Genomic DNA, 10368 nt, shown 5'->3' with positions numbered 1-10368 from the left:
GCTGCCCCCAAAGTGGAGCGCACGGGACAATGGCAGCGCTGCCGCCCCGTGTGGCTCCGGGAAGAGCAGCTCAATGCCGCCCTGGGCGCTCGGCAGGCCGGTCTCCCCTTTGCCCCCAGCTTCCCCTGCAGGAAGGCGGGACCCCCAAAAGCAGTTGTGTAATTAAAAGAAGATGAGAAAAATCGGCAAAGCTATTCTGTGGCTAATTGACCAATTCCTTTAAATAGGGTCTATTCATGAAGTTCACACTTTTGACAACCCGTCTCAGACTGGCAGGCTGATGCTTTGCAGAAAAATATTCCTAGACACAAGACTTTTATTTTTTAAGCTCTTTCAGTCTCCCATCTCGAGACTAAGTACAGCAAACTGTACATTCCCACCCCTCTCCCCAAGGTTAAGTCGGTGATGATACATAGGGCTAAGGATTTTGGCTATAATATACAGCTAGAAGACTGGGAAAAATGATGGAAAGAAGGAATAATATATCAAGAGTTTGATATTTAACCTTGATCTTTTGCAGATATGTAGTGGGGAAGAGTCTCGCCAGTGAGGCAGAATTGGAAGTAAGTATTTGCTATCTTAACATGTAATTTTAGCAAAGTTGGATGCCTTTAAAAAAAAAATTAATCGTTTTTACAATCCTGAGTAATTTGTGGTTGGTTTACACAAGAACCTTATGACAACTATCTAGCTAAAATTCTTAGAGCATAAACTTCATTTTCTTTTTTACTTTCAGGAAAGAACATTCAGATTCCCACTGATAGTAACATCAGAAGAGTTCCTAGAAGTTGAAGGCAAAATGATCGATTTGCTGTGGGAGAAGGCGCTGATGGGGAGTCACATACCTCGGGATGAATACGCTTCAGGTTAAGCATTTTCGGGTTGCGTTCTCCCCCCACCATTTTGTTTCCAACAGCTCCCCCACCAACTAAAAAAGAGGACCCCTCCCCATCCGTGTGGGAAACATTGTCAAAACCTAAAAGGAGGTAAGAACCACCAATAGGGTAAATCTCTAGAGTTTAATTTTGTCCCTGCTGGGAGGGGAGGGGAGCGCTGCTGCTCTGTCCCAGCGGCTGCCTGGGCGAAGACGTGAGATGAGGGGCCTTGAAGTTGCCCATCAGCGCTTAGCACCTGCCTAGCGAACGGAGCATGCAGAGGGGCCACCAGGAACAGACTTTGCACGACAGCAGGTGCGTTTCTGTTTCAGGGACTCCCCTCCCAGCTTAGGCAAGGGCATATCCTGCACTGAGCTCATAGCTATTCAAGATACCTTAATATGCACTGCTACCAGCTGAATAGTGTTACATTTTCTCTTTTTCTTGACTTTAAGAAATTAGCCTTCCCCTAAATAAATTTGGTAGATGGAAACAGATCCATCCTACAGCCATTTCTTAGCTTAGGTTTAAAACATATGGGGATATGAATAATGAGTTAAAAGAATACTGTTTTGGGGGGAACAAAAGGCAGGCGACTTAGTGGGCAGGGTGGGCTCCTCCAACAGACAGACAGGTTTATGCTTTAATCTGATCAATTAACATTAGGAATGCTATGCTAATAATTAAAGTACAGTGGATTCATTCTAAGTCATGTCCATGCTTGCCTTTCAGATTTCCGCCAAAAGAAGAGAAAGCTAAGAAAACAGCACCAAGAAAAAACTATAAAGAAAATATAAATATTGAACCCCTCCCCTCCTCCTTCCACTCCGGTTATGTCCTTCCCTTCCTGCCCCCCCTTCCCCGATAATTCCCCCCCACACCCTGCTGCCAACACCTACCATAATATTTCTCACTCAATATGTATGGAGTCCATGTTTCGTTCAGTTTGGCAAAGAATTGTTCATCTGCAACCAAGATCAGTATTGCCCACACTGGCCGGCAGCCAGAACCACCTGTGTGCAGAGCAGCGGGGTCAACCAAGATCAGTATTGCCCACACTGGCCGGCAGCCAGAACCACCTGTGTGCAGAGCAGCGGGGTCAACCAAGATCAGTATTGCCCACACTGGCCGGCAGCCAGAACCACCTGTGCACAAAGCAGCGCAGTAAAGCAAGTTCAGTGTTGCTCACACTGGCCGGAAGACAGCACCACCTGGTACACAGTGCAGTCACAATAGTGAAAGCAACTGAACTAATTAAGATCTTCCCCGTATCTGTATTGGTAACACAAATCAGTCACAAAAGAACTAAAGAATAGAAGTCTGAGTAAATAACAGAAGAGACAGCGGCAAGTCGCAGAGCGGTGCCCATATTGCTTACCCAACAGACAGCTCCAACTGATCAGCAGGGCTGGCCTCTGAGGAAGCAACTAGACCTCCAGGGAGTGAGTCGGTATTGCCTCACAAGATAACTAAACAGCACTGACTGTTAGACACCACCAGTCAATATTGTCTACACTGACTGGCAGCAACCAAAACAATATCACAGATGGGACGTCAACGGGCCTATTCAATAATGCCTACACACACTGGCAGCAACCCTACTAACAAGCCACGTTAGACTTGCCGCCACTGACACAGCCGTGAGCACTGCTTCAGTATGTTCTGACTAGCAGCACAACACCTTAAGACCCTGTTCACAATCCTCCAGTACAGACTGCACAACCCTAAAATAGGATAGATCAAGCCAATACACTCAACAAAACCAGGCAACACATTATTACAGCCAGGAATATTCTCAAAGTGACATAATGCAAAATCCCCTTAAAAGAGACCCCTAAACAATAACAAATCAGAATGCAGTTATGACCAAACCAGCGAAAAGAGAATTCAAATGCAGGAAAGAAAGGCCTTTGTTTGCTTTTTTTTGTTTTGTTTAGTGTTTTATTACTATATTATATGTATATATGCCATTTATTGACTGAGGCCAGATCACCCTCAGCTCAAACCAGAGAGCAACAGAAAGGTCAACACAGAGAATAAATTATACAGGTCCAAAACAGGGAAACACAAAAGAAAAGCAGCACACACACACACCCGGAAGAAAAAGACCACAGTGTTAAATAAGAATAAGAAGAATGCAACTTCACGCTGCAGTTAGTGGAGATAACAGCAAGCACAGTAATCCAGAAAACAAAGAAAAGGAACAGGCAGCAAGGGGTTAAGTCAGAATGGACCATCGCCGCCCTGAAACAAAATGGCAAGCTTCACTTCAAATGAGTCACATGACCTAGCTAAAATAGCCGGCCCCACCATGTTGCCCTTAACTAAGATGGCAACCAATGACTTGCCCTTACACTAACAAAGCCCACAACGATGTAAGCCACCTTTAGCATGGTTTTAGCATTGGAAAGGTGGCTTACAAATAAAATGATTGATTGACTGTGATTTTTTAAAAATGTATTTTTATTAAAGATTTTCTTGGTTTAAAAAAGTATGTGCAATCTCTCTCTCTCTCTCTCTCTCTCTCTCTCTCTCTCTCTCTCTCTTTCTCCAAGTGTTAACAGAGAAATCTAAGGGCTCCCTTGGACAAAAAAAACAAGGACACCAGCCAGGAATACCAGAGCAAAACAGCAGCCAGTAGGCTTGGTCTTTATTGAAGACCGTTGCGACAGGACTCCCACCTACCACAAGGTGGAACAAGATGGAAACCCCGAACAAAAGAGCCCCCAAACTTTTATTAGCTGCTAATCCCCATGTTACACCCCCCCCAAAATTACATCATTCATACATCACGGTTACATCATGAAAGGGGAGGTCTGGTGGCAGTAATTTGAGCATCCTGGACCCTGCCCCATGGTTCTCCTTGCCCTCCACCAAATACCCATCAAGTGGAACAAAAGAGATCTTTACATTTCCCTGTTTCCCAGCCAAGTTAATCACACCCTTTTGTCTTCATCTGGGCTTGTTATTTCTGGAATGGCTACCTGTCTGGCACTCAGGTATCAGGATGCCAGGGATTATCACTCAGGCAGAGGGGCTGCTGAGTAGCTGAGCTCACATGCCTATATGAATTTCTGAAGTTTTCCCAGTGAGCCAGTACATAGGTACATTTATCAGTGAATCCTACATCTGGAATCGTGCAGCAAAGGCCCTTTGAATAGATAGGAAGAAACTGTGATGCAGTGTTCTGTGGGGACAAATCACAAAAGTCCCAAAAGCGATTGTGCTGGTTTTGGTAGTGGGCTGCATGTGCATGATATCTGCTGGAGGGGCAACCCCCCCCCAACCTATACCTAAATCCCTGCAACACAAGTAACATTTTAATAATAATAATAATAATAATAATAGTCATTGCCCCCTCTCAGGGACAACGAAATTACTTGACTGCTTCATAAAAACACTAATTAAAACAATACAGTATAGTACAGCAAGGAAGATTAGATGACTTTCAAAGTCCAGGCTTCCCATTCAGGGCCGAGATCGCTCTGGAGAAGAAGCTGTTCTTAAGACGACTCGTTCTTGTCTTCATCGTCCTGTATCTCCGTCCCGACGGCAGGAGCTCGAAGAGACAGTGACCAGGATGCGATGGATCTTTTACTATGTCCAGTGCCTTCCTATGGCACCTTGTGGCATAAATCTGCTCTAAGGTGGAGAGTGGGCAGCCAACAATGCTCTCTGCTGCCTTAACAACTCTGCACAACCCCATCCTGTCCTGGGTAGTACAGCTTCCGTACCACACACATAAGCCATAAGTGAGCACGCTCTCAATGGCACAGTGATAGAAGGCAAGCAGCAGTTTCTGCGGAAGATGGTTTTTCCTTAGAATTCTCAAAAAGTACAGTCTCTGCTGCGCCTTCTTCACAAGCCCCCTTGTGTTGACACTCCAGGACAGATCCTCTTGTAATTCAATGCCCAAAAATCTGAACGTTGTTACCCTCTCCACACAGACCCCATCAATCAAAAGTGGCTGGACATTGCTCTTCTGTCTCCTGAAGTCCACCACAAGCTCCTTTGTCTTCCTTGTATTTATGAGCAAGTTGTTAGCTCTGCACCACTCTGTCAGCCGCTCCACCTCATCTCTTTTTTACAGATCAGTTTCATTTGTTGAGACATTAGGAAGAAGAGGGGGAAAGGGGGGAAAAGATGGGTAGGGGTGGGGTCGGGTGGTGATGTTTCTATTATACTTAATATATGTGGGGTTTTGTGCCAGCGTTGCTTGTGCAGGTTCTCTGCTATTCACTTGTGTTTCTTTGGTGGTGAGAGAGGTTGGGGTTGGCCTAGGGTGTGGTTGTTTGTTTGTGGTTGGCTGTGGTGATCTTTGTTTTCATGTGTGAGTGGGGTGGGTGGGTGTTTTGGATCAGGTTAGCCATATTGATTCATATGCTGTTGGCGGATTCTTGTCGTTGTCTCATTGGGCTGTGTATGTGATAAAGGGAAGCCATACCGGGGTGAAGGCATCTTCTTCTATTTGTCCCCGTGTCAGTTTCAGTTTATTGGTTAATTTTTCTAGTAAGGCTGTTTCCCATACTATTTGGTACCATTGGTCCATGCTTACTCCTGACAGGTCTCTCCAGTCAGTGGCGTAGCGTGGGGGGTGCCAGGGGTGCCGGCCGCACCGGGCGCAACATCTGGGGGGGCGCGAGTCCAGAGGGAAGGGACAAGTTCCTTCCTCCGCTGGGCTCCCTGCCGCCACCGCCAGCCTTGCGCCCTAGCGTGTGCGCTCCCCGCCGCCGCTGCGGCTGCGCTCCACTCACTGCTCGCAGGACGAGCAGCCGCTGCAGCAGCGCCGACGCCGCCACCTACGCCTGGCCGGACACGGGCAGCCTCCGCACCCCGCCGCCGACGCCATCCCCTCGGCCCAGCCACAGGCGGCGGCTGCTTCTGCCGACTGGAAGGGAGGAGAGCTCCGAGGGGCCTCGACGTGCCCTGCCCTCCCCAAAACCCTCCGAGACGAAGCCGGCGGGTGGGCAAGGGTCTCCCGGCGGAAGGGGGCGTCGCTGGCTCCGGCTCTCAGCGCAAGTCTCAGCCACGGGGGGGGGGGGGGGCGAGGACAGAGCGCGGCTGGAAGCCCCCGGACCCGGCCGGGAGGAGGAGAGGCGCTCGCCAAGCCCAGATCTGGAGCGCCTCGGAGCGCGGGCTCCACCTACAGCCCAAGGAGAGGAGGGGGCGGGGAGGCGCCTGAGGGGAGGGGGCTTCGGCTGCCTCGGCCCGCGGGGGCTCCGCAAATAATAAATTTAATAAATTCCTGCTGAGCCTTTGGGGGGGGTCCTTGGCTCCTTCGCTCGCCCCCAGCCCCAGTGGCGTAGCGTGGGGGGGTGCATGGGGGCCGGCCGCACCGGCCGCCACATCTGGGGGGCGCGCGCTCACACTCAAGTGCTAAAATCCACGGGTTAGGGGGCGCAAATTACTTGCCTTGCCCCGGGTGCTGACAACCCATGCTACGCCACTGTCTCCAGTGTCTGGTTATGGTGTTTCTGGCTGCTGAAAGTAGGTGGGTTATGAGTTCTTTGCAAGGAGGGAGCAACCATGGTTAAAAGTGTGCAGGAACCCTTAAAGACTTTGGACATTGCCCAACCCCCTTAGCCAAAAACCACCGCAAAATCATCATACATACATCATAGGAGGTGGTCTAGAGCAGAAATCCTGTCTGCCAGGATACCTGATAATGGTCACTGGTTTCATTACCTGGGCAGCCTGGGCATTCTTTTGTGATGGTTAATACTCTAGTTCTTGAATCCAGGTCACAGGCTCACCCTAGTCTTACACAAATACCCCTTAAGACAGGATTTTTAAGCAAAAAGAATGAGAAAGCTTTCCACATTTGCCTCCCTTACTGCAGAGGTCATTGGGAGAGTCAAAACCCTTCAGGATTGCTCTCCTGTCTAGTAAGGCTGTTTCCCATACTATTTGGTACCATTGGTCCATGCTTACTCCTGACAGGTCACTCCAGTCTCTGGCTATGATGTTTCTGGTTGCTGACCTACTCTTGGCAACTAGTGGATTGTTTTCTAAAGCTGCCTGGCAGTATCTCTGGCCGAGTGCAGAGCAAGTGGAAGTGGAGAAACAATAGGCTGTTAGCTAGGTGTGATTTTTGCATTGCAGTGTATCCGTGCAGCCTGTGGCTCCATCCTTAGGCAGAGGCAATGTCCATATTAAAAAACCAGTCAGGAATTTCGATGACAGCCTGTGTTCTTGCAACATTTTGGCTTTTGCGCTATAAAATCTGCCTTTTGGGGTTATTGGAGCCCAAAATATCTTCATTTTTGTGCATGAAACACACACACACACACACACACACACACACACACACAATAATTCCCTCTTGTAAGATGCTTTGTAAGATTACAAAGCCCATATTGCAGTGTCACTAGCAATGAAAGAAGTACAGTCAAAAAAGAGCTGAAGTCTTCAGTTGTTAATAATGCTGTGCAGGCACATTTTCTGTCAGAATCTGCTGCTTGCGGATTTACAAATGGAATTCCTCCTTCAGGTTTTAAAGTACTTTCCTTGCCGTCTAGCCTTTTGAACACACCCAGAGAAAGTGCTGCTGAATTTAATGAGATTTGCATCCCAGTGAGTTTCTGTTCTGTCTCCTTGGAGCAGCTCTGTGTTAAAAGGACATGTTTTGTAGGTGCTTGTTACAGGTGCAAAGATTACTGCATGGCTGCCAGTTGCATAAAAGAAATTTCTGCACAAACCCACAAGAAACCCAGTTGCCATAGCAGCCATGCACTGAGCCTGCTCGGCTGCAAGGTGGAAACTGCGGAAGTGAAACACCTTATTGCCTGCCAGCTTCGTGCGGATGCCACCAGGCAGGCAGCAGATACTGAATATTGTGTCAGAAGCCTGTGGTAGGGAGCCATTTCATTTGAATTCCTTCTTGTCAAGCCTCTGAGTTCCTGCCTTATGCTTCACTGGGATAAGACAGGACTCCGATGCTGCAATCCTCCTTTCAGGATACCTACGGAAGCAAGATATCTGATCGGGGGGGGGGGGCAGATATGTTTCCCCGACCACAAACCCTCCTCTGTTCTTGACTTGGCCATTGTGAAATCTCAAGGGCTGGAGGGGCTGCTTTACTCTGTTCTGGCTGGGTGACAGTTGCAGCCCCTTGTGGGCTGGCTGCTATTCCCAGTTGCTGGGAGTCGTATCCACGTGGAAGATCGTTGGCCGGTCGCATCACAGGGCAGGATTGCCTACCAATTGTCCCAGTGTGAACTGCTCAATCATGGGCACCATAGGGGACAGAGCTTAGCTGGAGGACTGAGAGGCACAAGTTTTCATTCTGGTCCACCTATAAAAGCTAACTGCGCCCAGCACTTACAGCGTAGTTGGTCAAAGAGCAACCTCTCCTCTGCTTTCATGTGGCACTGTATTTTGAAGAAGAAAGAAGGGATGTGGATGGTGCTGTGGTCTAAACCACTGAGCCTCTTGGGCTTGCCGATCAGAAGGTCAGCGGTTTGAATCCCCGCGACGGGGTGAGCTCCCATTGCTCTGTCCCAACTCCTGCCAACCTAGCAGTTCAGAAGCATGCCAGCACTAGTGGATAAATAGGTATCGCTGTGGCAGGAAGGTAAACGGTGTTCCCGTGCACTCTGGCACTCGTTACAGTGTCCCGTTGCACCAGAAGTGGTTTAGTCATGCTGGCTACATGAGCCAGAAAACTGTCTGTGGACAAACGCCAGCTCCTTTGGCCTGAAAGCAAGATAAGTGCCACACCCCATAGTCGCCTTTGACTGGACTTAACCATCCAGGGGTCCTTTATCTCCCCCCCCCCTTACTGTATTTGACTTGTTTTAACCTTGTTCTGCCTCCTTTGCACTCTGCTTGACCTTGCTATGGTTCCCAGTGGTTGCCACAGTCAGAGCCAGGAAGGAATTTGCTTACAAGCAGATTGGGCCCGTTTGCAGATTTTGACTTCCGCATAGCAAAATGTCCCAATTTTTGGTGGGTAAGGAATTGGGTTCAGGTCTTGGGTGAATTGGTGCCTGACCTAAGACCAGGTGCGTACTCAGGGTACCCCTTTAGAGGGGTCTAGGCAGAAGTCTCTGTCCAGAAGCCAAGTGTGGGGCAGACTGGGTTTCCCAGCGGTGGCCTGAGTATGGCCACCTCGGTACATTGCCATCTTGGGGAGGCCACAATCTGTGGCACGACCCTGTAACAAGTTCCAGCCCCCCAGTAGGAGGCTAAAATAGAGATACACCCAAGGCCTGAACCCAAGTCCACCTACATCTGTAATCAATAAAGTTGTGGTCAATTTTTCCCCAGATTGTTGTTCTTTACACCATAACTATATCCTACACACCGAGGGGTGGGGAAGTAGTGGTGTTGCAACTGGGACTGCAATCTTCTTCTTGTTTTATAATTGCTGTTTTATGATCAGTACAGTCTTTCTTACCTACTCTGTATTCCTATTATTTTATTGGGTTTCTTCCCTTCACCATAAGGCCCCAGGGCAGGTCACTACAATATAAATATACAATATTAAAATCTGTTAAAACGATTTACAGCCAAAAGCATCAGGTGGGTCCTAAAATATATGCATCTCAGCTGTCAAAGGACTGGGCAAAGAGATTTTAGGAACAACAACAACAACAACAACAACAACAACAACAACAACAACAATTTATTATTTGTACCCCGCCCATTTGGCTGGGCTTCCCCAGCCACTCTGGGCGGCTTCCAAAAAAATATTAAAATCCTCTAATACATCAAACATTAAAAGCTTCCCTAAATAGGGCTGCCTTCAGATGTCTTCTACAAGTCTGATAGTTGTTGTTCTCTTCTCTGGTGGGAGGGCGTTCCACAGGGAGGGCGCCACTACCGAGAAGGCCCTCTGCCTGGTTCCCTGTAACTTGGCTTCTCGCAGTGAGGGAACTGCCAGAAGGCCCTCGGCGCTGGATCTCAGTGTCCGGGCAGAACGATGGGGGTGGAGACGCTCCTTTAGGTATACTGGGCCGAGGCCACTTAGGGATTTAAAGGTCAGCACCAACACTTTGAATTGTGCTCGGAAACGTACTGGGAGCCAATGTAGGTCTTTTAAGACCGGTGTTATGTGGTCTCGGCGGCCGCTCCCAGTCACCAGTCTAGCTGCCGCGTTCTGGATTAGTTGTAGTTTCCGGGTCACCTTCAAAGGTAGCCCCACGTAGAGTGCATTGCAGTAGTCCACGCGGGAGATAACCAGAGCATGCACCACTCTGGCAAGACAATCCACAGGCAGATAGGGTCTCAGCCTGCGTACCAGATGGAGCTGGTAAACAGCTGCCCTGGACACAGATTTGACCTGTGCCTCCATGGACAGCTGCGAGTCCAAAATGACTCCCAGGCTGCACACCTGGTCCTTCAGGGGCACAGTTACCCCATTCAGGACCAGGGAATCCTCCACACCTGCCTGCCTCCTGTCCCCCAAGAACAGTACTTCTGTCTTGTCAACCTCAATCTGTTAGCCGCCATCCAACCTCCAACCGCCTCCAGGCACTCACACAGGACCTTC

The sequence above is a fragment of the Podarcis raffonei genome, chromosome 1 (genome assembly GCF_027172205.1).
Source record: "Podarcis raffonei isolate rPodRaf1 chromosome 1, rPodRaf1.pri, whole genome shotgun sequence".
NCBI lineage: Eukaryota > Metazoa > Chordata > Lepidosauria > Squamata > Lacertidae > Podarcis > Podarcis raffonei.
The sequence above is the reverse complement of the archived record's forward strand: the minus strand, read 5'-3'. Positions refer to the sequence as shown.